This window comes from Vulpes lagopus, chromosome 2, assembly GCF_018345385.1.
Source record: "Vulpes lagopus strain Blue_001 chromosome 2, ASM1834538v1, whole genome shotgun sequence".
Taxonomy (NCBI): domain Eukaryota; kingdom Metazoa; phylum Chordata; class Mammalia; order Carnivora; family Canidae; genus Vulpes; species Vulpes lagopus.
In genome coordinates this window covers 26559026-26569491 of record NC_054825.1, presented here as the reverse complement: position 1 = coordinate 26569491, position 10466 = coordinate 26559026, and the positions used below count along the sequence as shown (strand labels likewise).

The following is a 10466-nucleotide window of genomic DNA, read 5'->3' as shown; positions in this document are numbered from 1 at the left end:
TTTCATGTGGAGTATAAGAACATTAGAGTAAGAAATGCTCATTTTTTCCTTCTCATCCTTTGTACTATTGTGGTCATCCATTTTGCTTTTACATGTACTATAAATCCCATTGTTGTCAGTTTTGCTTTCGAAAGCCAATTATCTTTTGAAGAGATTAAAGATTAGAGAAATGTCTTTTACATTTACCAGTATATTTACTATTTCTGGCACTCTACATTCTGTTTTATAGATCCAAATTTCCACATGGTATTTCTGCCTGGAGAACTTCCTTTATCATTTCTTATAGAGCATGAATTTTTTCTTTCATCAAAACTCAAGTGAATGAATTTATCATCTTTTGTCTAAAAAAATATTTTCTTTGCCTTCATTTTGTGACTGTGGTAAAATATACATAGCATAAATTTTCCATTTTAACAATTTTAAATGTACAATTCAGTGGCATTAATTATATTCACAGTGGTTGTGCAACCATCACCACTGTTTCCAAAACTTGTTCATTATTCCACACAGAAATTGTACCCATTAAGAAATAATTCCCTATTACCCTCTGCTTTCAGCCCCAGTAACCTCTAATCTACTTTGTATCTATGAGTTTGCCAATTTTAGATATTTCATCTATGTGGAATCATAAAATATTTATCCTTTTGTGTCTGGCTTCTTTCAGTTTAGTCTAATGTGTTTATAAGGTTCATCCATGTTGTAGCAGGTACCAGAACTTCATTCCTTTGTATGGCTGAATAATAATATCCCATTTTGTGTTTATATGACATTTTGCTTACCCATTCCTCTGTTTATGGATATTTGGGTTGTTTTTGCCTTTTGGCCATTGTAAATAATGAACTTTTGCAATGAACAATTTGCCTAAAAGTACCTGTTTGAGTCCCTGTTTTCATTTCTTTGGGTTTGTATCAAGGAGTAGAATTGCTGAATCATATGTTTATTCTATACTTAACATTTTTTTTAAAAAAGGTGTTATTTATTGACTCATGAGAGACACAGAGAGAGAAGCAGAGACACAGGCAGAGAGAGAAGCAGACTCCTCACAGGGAGCCGATGTGGCACCTGATCCCAGAACCCCGGAATCACTCCCTGAGTCAAAGACAGATGCTCAACTGCTAAGCCACTCAGGTGTCCCTCTATATTTAACTTTTTAAGGAGCTGTGCCTTCACTTTTTAAAAAAAAGATTGTATTTATTTATTCATGAGAGACACAGTGAGAGAAGCAGAGACAGAGGAAGAAGGAGAATCAGGCTCCCCTCAAGGAGCCTGATGTGGGATTCGATCCTGGACCCTGGGATCATGTCCTGAGCTGAAGGCAGATGCTCAACCACTGAGCCACCCAGGTGTCCGTGTGCCTTCACTTGTGAATGATAATTTTGCTGGGTGAAGATTTTAAGTGACAGGTTTTTGTCTTTCAGTATGCTAAAGACATTTTTCTTCTTTCTTTTGGTATACATAGCTTCTGACAAGAAGTTTATTGCCTCTTATATTTATTCTTCTGTAAGTAATAGTGTTTATTCTCTGGCTGTTTTAAAATTTTGTCTTTATCACTGGTTTCAGCAATTTCATTATGAAGTGAGGTGGTGTGGTTTTCTTCAGGTTTATTAAGCTTGGGATTCACTGAGCTTCTTGGATCTGTGGGTTTATAACTTTCAGCAAATTTGGATTTTTTTTCAGACCATTTTGTCTTTAAATATTTTTTCTAAACCTCTGCTCATCCATCTTCTTTCCTTATGGGATATTATACATATACTAGCTTGTATAATACATAAGTGATACTCGTTTACTTTTTTTCCTTCTTTTTTGTCTTTGTGCTTTATCTTGGTTAGTTTCTATTTTATTTCTTCAGATCACTAATCTTTTCTTCAGCATCTGCTTTTATCACATCCAGTGTATTTTCCATTTCATATAATGTATTTTTCATATCTAAAAATTTCATTGGATCTTTCTTATATCTTCCTTTTCTCTAATTATTGTGGCCATATTTTCCCCTACCTTTTTGAACTCATTTTTATTTTTTATTTATTTATTTTTTATTTTTATTTTTTTAAAAATTTTTATTTATTTATGATAGTCACAGAGAGAGAGAGAGAGGCAGAGACACAGGCAGAGGGAGAAGCAGGCTCCATGCAGGGAGCCTGACATGGCACTTGATCCCGGGTCTCCAGGATCATACCCTGGGCTGAAGGCGGCACTAAACCGCTGAGCCACCCAGGCTGCCCTTGAACTCATTTTTAAAATCACAGCTTTTATGTCCTTGTTGGTTAGTTCCATCACCATTATTATTTCTGGATCTGTTTTTATTGGTTGACATTTTTTTTTCCAACAAAATTGTTCAGGTTTTATTTACCAGTAGCTTCTCTCTCTTCTCCCTGCCAGCTGCTGTGCCCTCTTCCACACTCTCAGATTCAGAAGAGGATTTCTCTGGCCTTATCAGTGGTAATCTTATGGGAGTAGAGTTCAATAGAAAGAGCTGGTAGACAGTAGTATGCCTCTTCTGGGGCCTACAAGTCCAACCAGGCCAACCTTTCCTTCAGCAGATGTTCCAGAACTTGCCTCACTTACTCTGTCTTCCATTTAAGACTGGCTTTGATCTCACTGGTCGTTATGTGGCCATTTCCCCTGTCAGCTGCAGCATCACAGTATGATCTACCTTGAGCTCAGCTAGAAAAGCTGATGAAGTAAAGGCCACCCACAGGGATGATGCTGAAGGCAGTGCCTCTAGTTACTTGATGGCCTTGATCAGCTTGTCTTGGCTGACGTCTTAAGTAAATTTTTTCTTTCTTTTAATTCCTATTGATGTAGATCCTCCAAAGTTCTTCAAAGAAGTTTGTTTCATTTGGATCTTTCTCATATCTTCCATTTCAGGAGAAATGGAAGGGCTAGGCACACATTAATAATTTGTATCCCCAGCATCTCAGATCAAAATCCTTTTTCAGAAGTCAAAGGATCCACTCCAGTGGTGGCATGCATGTCCTGAAACTATACCTGGAACTTGAGGTCTCTTCTGGATCTTCTGCTTGTTCTTGCTGGCAAATTATCCTAGTTTGGTCTTGAACATGTCCAATTTTTTGACATTGGGGCCAGCTGGTACTCAGCCAGGAGAGTCCCTCACTTCTTATAGCTGTTCTTAGGAAGCTTCTTCAGAGTGATATTGCTGACAATATACTTGCTATCAGCCAGTGGGCCACCTTGCTCCCAGGACGCTGGGTCTCTGCATCCCTTGATCCACCACTGGCCTCTATTGATTGATTTTTATCCTGCTTATGGGTAATATTTTCTTGCTTTTTTTTTTATGTTTAGTTTTTTTTTGAGTCAGACATTGTGAATTTTACATCATTGGTTGCTAGATTATGTTGTATTCTTTTAGGTAATGTTGGATTTTTTCTGGTGTGCAGTTGAATTTCTTGGAATCAGATGGATCCTTTTGAGACTTGTATTTAAACTTTGTTAGAATAGATCCATAACAACTTTTAAAAAAAATATTTTGTTAATTTATTATTTAGAGACACAAAGAGAGAGAGGCAGAGACACAGGCAGAGGAAGAAGCAGGCTCCATACATGGAGCCCGATGCGGAACTCGATCCCAGGACCCCAGGGTCACACTCTGGGCTGAAGGCAGGCACTAAGCCACTGAGTCACCTAGGGATCCCCATAACAATTTCTAATGTAGAGCTAATTGATCTCTGTGACTGAGACAATACTGTTCTGGGGATTCTACCCAATGATCTGTATATTATAAGGTATTTCTTTCTTTCATTTTTTTTTAACACACATTGTCTTTTATTTAATTTATTTATTTTAAAGATTTTATTTATTCATTCATGAGAAACACAGAGAGGCAGAGACACAGGCGGAGGGAGAAGCAGGCTCCCTGCAGGGAGCCCGATGTGGGACTCCATCCCGGGACTCCAGGATCACACCCTGAGCCAAAGGCAGACGCTCAACCATTGAGCCACCCACACGTTGCTATTTGTTTATTTTTTAGGTAAACTCTCTGCTCAACATGGGATTTAAACTCATGAACCTGAGATCAAGAGTTGCGTGCTCTACCAACTGAGCCAGCCAGGCACGCTAATCTGTGTTTTGGAACATCTTTCTATTCTGGCTGGTAGGAACATGAACTATACCCCTACCTGTAATAGGTCCAGAAATTGTTCTGCCTGTTCTTTCTCATGGTTCTTTCCTCAGTCTTAGGTAGTTTCCTTGCATTGTATATGTGAACAAAGGTTAGTACTCAAAGACTTCAGGGGACTGCTCAGCAGATTTCCAAAATTCTCTCAGTGTGTATCTCTCTCCTCTCTGATACACTTACTTGCAAAATCTATCTACCTTGGCCTTCATGAGCTCCTATGTCCGTTTCCTCATTACAAAGAGACTTCTGGGGGCACCTGGGTGGCTCAGTTGGTTAAGTATCTGCCTTCAGCTCGGGTTATGATCCCTGGGTCCTAGGCTCTGCAGGGAGCCTGCTTGTCCCTCTCCCTCTGCCTGCCATTCCCCTTACTTGTGTGCTCTCTATGTGTCAAATAAATAAAATCCTAAACAAATAAAAAGACTTCTGGGCTACATTTGGGTTCCCTTTCCTTGTACTGCAAACTGGAAGCTGCCTCCAGGCAATAAGATGGTATAGTCCTAGACTCACTTTGTTTCCCTCTTCTTAGGGATCATAGTCCTGCACGGTCTGCTGCCCAGTGTCTAAAAATCATTGTTTTATATATTTTGTTTGTTTGTTTGTTTTCTGGTTGTTTAAGGCAGAGGGTAAATCCAGTCACTGTTACTTCATGTTGGGTAGTAGTGGAAGTTCCAACTACCTTTTTATCATCATAGTTTTGAGTTCCCTCTTATAGTAAGCTTCCTCACTGGTGAGCTGTATTTCAGACATTTTATCTGGAGGATGAAACCTCCTCATGGGATCTGCGTGAGTCTACCAATGATGCAGGTCAGGGGTGCCTGGGTGGCTCAGTCAGTTAAGCGTCTATCTTTGGCTCAGTTCATGATCTGAGATAGAGTCCTGCGCCGAGCCCTGTATTGGGCTCCCTGGTTGTGGGGAGCCTGCTTCTCCCTATTCCTCTGCCTCTTCCTCAGCTTGTATTCTCTCTCTCTCTCAAATAAATAAATAAAATCTTAAAAACCAAAAACCAAAAACAAACGATGCAATTCATCCTGGTGATTTAGGTGTTGTGACAGGCTACCTGGAGGAAGAGAGATGACAACCACATTGTGAGAGACATTGCTCACTCATTCTGGAACTCTAGACTGTATAGTGGTAAGAAAGTAGCTGCTTACTATATTGTTACAGTGTTCTCTAGAATATTATACATATTTCTGCTACGCCTACAAGGAGTGAGAAGAGCTTACAGGCCTCTAGCTTGAGTAATATAGGTTTGTGGTAATTCTGTCAAGAAAAAGTCATTGCAAAATGTATACATGTGTGATTAGATGAAATAGGTTGGTACATGGGAAAATTTATTTTAAATCTGTTGGAGGTTGGAGATTAATAAATCACATAAGATTCCTGTCCAGTACTCAAGGAACTTAGAATTTTTAAAAAGATCTTATTTATTTATTCATGAGAGACACAGAGAGAGAGTGAGAGAGGCAGAGACACAGGCAGAGGCAGAAGCAGGCTCCATGCAAGGAGCCCGATATGGGACTCAATCCTGGGACTCCAGGATCACGCCCTGGACCAAAGGCAGGTGCTTAACCTCTGAGCCACCCAGGCGTCCCAGAACTTGTAATTTAATAGAAGGAGAAAAACCGGGTATTTACATAAATTTAAGTTAAATAAATAATAAGGGGTCCAGTTTCTGTGCATTCTTTTTTTTATTTTATTTTATTTTATTTTATTTATTTATTTTTTTAATTTATGATAGTTACAGAGAGAGAGAGAGAGAGGCAGAGACACAGGCAGAGGGAGAAGCAGGCTCCATGCACCGGGAGCCCGACGTGGGATTCGATCCCGGGTCTCCAGGATCGCGCCCTGGGCCAAAGACAGGCGCCAAACCGCTGCGCTACCCAGGGATCCCGTTTCTGTGCATTCTAACCAATATTTGTTATTGTCTGTCATTTGATTATAGCCATCCTAGAACAAGTGAAGTGGTATCTCACTGTGGTTTTGATTTGTATTTTTCAGATGGCTAACGATGTTGAGTTCTCCTAGTGTGCTTCATTGGCCACTTGTATATCTTCTTTGGAAAATATTTGGGAAAATGTTTGTTCAGATCCTTTGCCCACTTTTAACTGGGTTGTCTTTTAACTATTGAATGGTAATATTTCTTTATATATTCTTGATACATATCTCTTATCAAATATATGATTTATAATTTTTTTCTATTCTGTGGAGTGTCCTTTTACTGTCTTTTCTTAAGATTTGTTTGTTTATTTATTTATTTGACAGAGAGGGAGACAGAGAGAGTGCCCGTGCAAGTGGGGGGAAGGGCAGAGGGAAAGACTCTTCAAGCAGATTCCCCACTGACTGGGAGCCACACGTAGGGCTTGATCCCACAACCCATGAGATCATGACCTGAGCTTAAACCAAGAATTGGATGCTTAACAGACTGAACCACACAAGTGCCCCTATTAATTTTTTTAAGGATCTTCATTTATTTGTGTATTTGAGAAAGAGAGAGAGAGAGAGCAAGAAAGTGTGAGCAGGGGTTGAAGCAGAGGGGAGGAACAAACAGACCCCATGCTGAGCGTGGAGCTCGATGGAGGGCTCAGTTTCACAACCTCAAGATCACGACCTGAGCTGAAATCAAGAATTGAATGCTTAACTCACTGAGCCACCCAGGCTCCCCTCAATCTATATTTTTTAAAGTCTGCATTAGGATTCCTTTAAAAAGTTAAACATAGGGATCCCTGGGTGGCGCAGCGGTTTGGTGCCTCCCTTTGGCCCAGGGCGCGATCCTGGAGACCAAGGATCGAATCCCACGTTGGGCTCCTGGTGCATGGAGCCTGCTTCTCCCTCTGCCTGTGTCTCTGCCTCTCTCTCTCTGTGTGACTATCATAAATAAATAAAAATTTAAAAAAAAGTTAAACATAGAATTACTATATGACCCAGAAACTTCACTCATATGTATATACCTAGAAGAATTGAAAATAGGGACTCAAACAAATACATGTATGCTAATGTTCATTGTAGCATTATTCACAGTAGTCAAAAGGTTGAAACAACCGAAGTGTCCCATCAACAGATGAATGGATAAACAAGATGTGTTATATGTATACAATGGAACATTAATCAACCATACAAAAGGATGAAGCTCTGATATATGCTGTAACATGGATAAGCCTTGTAAACATAATGCTAAGTGAAAGAAGTCAGACATAAAAGGATAAATATTGTATGATTCCATTTATATGAAATGTCTGACCTAGGCAAATTCACAGAGATGGAAAGTAGATGAGAGGTTATCAGGGGCTTGAGAGTGAGAGGAATGGGAAATTATTGCTTAGTGGGTAGTTTCTGTTTGGGTTTATAAAAAATTTTTTTTTTAAATAGATAATGGTGATGGTTGCAGAATATTGTGAATGTAATTAATGAGACCAAATTCTACACTTTAAAATAGTTAACATGGCAGTTTTAATCTTCATATATTTCATCGCATTAAAAAGCAAGATGCTTTGGCAGCTGTGAAGAAATAAGGCAATAGGTTAAGGTTACTACAGGAGTCTAGGTTAAAGACAATGTTCTGTTTACCCTTCCAGGTTCACTCTATCCTTCTCTGTCCTGCTCTGTGCTTCAGGAAGTTAACCTATGTTGACTGGTTAACTGGCACCTAGGTCCTCTGCCTTCTAGTAGAACTTGGCCAATGTGGAGCACTGGCAAGAGATCGGAGGGTGGGCGGATCTCAATCCGTATTGTTGCTGTGGGCACCTATGGCAATTGATGACAGGTCACAGCTCCTGTCAGGCAACCTTCTCCACAAGCTCTGTGTGTCTCTATATTCTAGTAATGGCTCCCTTCCCCATTTCTCCTAGGGATAAAGTGGCCACCACCCGTATTTCCCTACACCAGTTTATTAGTTTAATAGTTCTCTTATTAAACTTTTCTAGAATTACCCAATTTGAGTGTGTTATTAGTTTCCTGCCTTAGATCAGTTTGGATGTAGTGGACTGAGCAATGAGTATATTTGGTGGTAGAATCTTGAGGTTTCAATATATTGGATAGTGTGACAGATACTGTCCTGGCTCTTGGAAAAGTTCTAATAAATTGGGGAGGTGGGATGACACAGTCTAAAAAAACCAAACAAACCATGATTCAGGCTCATACCAACTATAGTCCAGGTATGGATTTAAGTTATTTTTTTAAAAAATTTTTATTTATATAGTTGACAGAGAGGGAGAGAGAGAGAGAGAGACAGCACCAGAAGGGGGAGGGGCAGAGGCCGAGGGAGAAGCAGGCTCTCTGCTGAGTAGGGAGCATGATACGGGGCTCTATTCCAGGACCCCAGGATCATGACCTGAGCCAAAGGCAGGTGCTCAACCGACTAAGCCACCCAGGTGCCCGTGGACTTAAGTTCTAAGGTGGTTGGAACTAGCTACTATTCAATGCACTAATTCAGATAGTACTAATGAACTATGTCTCTGTTTGGGAGACAGAACTGAAACTTCTCCAAGCTCTCAATATGCAGGGGAGAAACTGATTCCACAGAGGAATAAGAAAAGTGAGGTCTCAAGGAAGCAATGGAAATAGAGATTTGGAAATGATCCCAGGAAAAGATCTCATCAACTTTATGAAGTGTCAGGATGCAGACATTGGCTTGAGGTGGCTCAGCCTCCCAGTCAGACAATCTGGAGATATTCAGGCCTCAGGGTTAATTAGCAACACCTATATATCCAATAGTTGTCCTTCTGAGCCTATTCTGTCCCTGATGCCATATATAAGACTAAATGGGGGAGATTTCTCTATCATAGACCCTACACTACCAATACCCTCCCTCAACTATTTCTCCATGTATCCTCTTTTCTCTGAATGCCTCTCATCCATCCTGGTCCTTCCAGATACTGAAAGGCACACATGAGACCTACATCCCTGCTAGGTGACCAATCATCTGAGATCAGATTTTCCTGGCTCATACTGGAAATCCTTCATGTCTTGCCCACCTGGCTTTGATTCAACATGGAGAATTCTGTCATGATCTAACGTCCATGACATGACCCTTAGACCATGAGCCCCAGACCCATCCTCTGAGTCCTGCTAGTTGCTTCAGCTCAGCTTTTCAGACCAAGGTCCTTTGTGGGTCAGTACAGTAAACTCTGTCTTTCATGTCACACCTGCTTTACTCCCACAGGAAGCACTGACCTACTTCATCTTAGTCTCTTCCGTGCTATGAGGATCCAGTCACCTGCAGACAGTCACAGCTTCTTGCTGGCTCTGTAATCTCAGACATATTACTTAACTTCTGTATGCCTCATGTTCTTACTAAGTTCTTAGCCAATGCTTGGCACATGGCAAAACTCAGTAAATGTTAGTTGTTGTTGTTATATTGTATTTAAAAAATACCAATATATTCATATAACTGATATGACCCACTTCAAATTTGAGTCTAAAAAATAGTTGTACTTTTCTCTTTAAAAAATTCTGAGTCTAAATTCAGTTTTTTTATTTTTTAAAGATTTTATTTGTTTTATTTTATTTGCAAGAGAGAGAGAGTGCACACAAGCAGGGGAGGGCACAGGAAGAGGAAAAAGAGAATCCCAAGCAGACTCTGCACTGAGCACAGAGTCCTATGTGGGGCTCAATCTGATGATCCCAAGACCAGGACCGGAGCCAAAACCAAGAGTTAGATGCCCAAACAAATGAGCCACCCAGGCACCTCTAAATTCAGTTTATTTTTATACCTGTTTTATTTTAGCTTTCTTTTCTTTTTAAAGATTTTATTTATTTATTCATGAGAGACACACAGAGAGATGTAAAGTCCTGATACAGGACTCAACCCCAGGACCCCAGGATCACAACTTGAGCCAAAGGCAGATGCTCAAACACTGAGCCACCCAGGTACCCTGCTTTCATTTCTTTTTAAAGTAAACTCTATGCCTAACATGGGGTTTGAACTCATGACCCTGAGATTAAGAGTTGCATGCTCTACCTAGTGAGCCAGTCAATTGCCTCTACTTTAGCTATTTATCTCTTAACTAGTACACCCAGAAAAAAATTCCAAAAATGTAGAAAGGCCTACCACTTCTAACCACCCCATTCACCCTCTTAACAATTCTTTTCTCAGACTTCAAGAGATATTCTTTTTAAAAAAATTTTTTTTTTAAATTTATGATAGTCATACAGAGAGAGAGAGAGAGAGAGGCAGAGACATAGGCAGAGGGAGAAGCAGGCTCCATGCAAGGAGCCTGACATGGGATTTGATTCTGGGTCCCAGGATCAGGCCCTGGGCTGAAAGCAGTGCTAAACCACTGAGCCACCCAAGCTGCTCCTCAACTCAGTTCTTACTGAGTTGCCTAATTCTTAT

General features: G+C 40.2%; 1 pseudogene; it reads right to left on the bottom strand.

Moving 5' to 3' along the window:
- Positions 1 to 2408: 2408 nt before the first annotated feature.
- Positions 2409 to 4909, bottom strand: LOC121476839 (annotated as a pseudogene).
- Positions 4910 to 10466: the final 5557 nt, after the last annotated feature.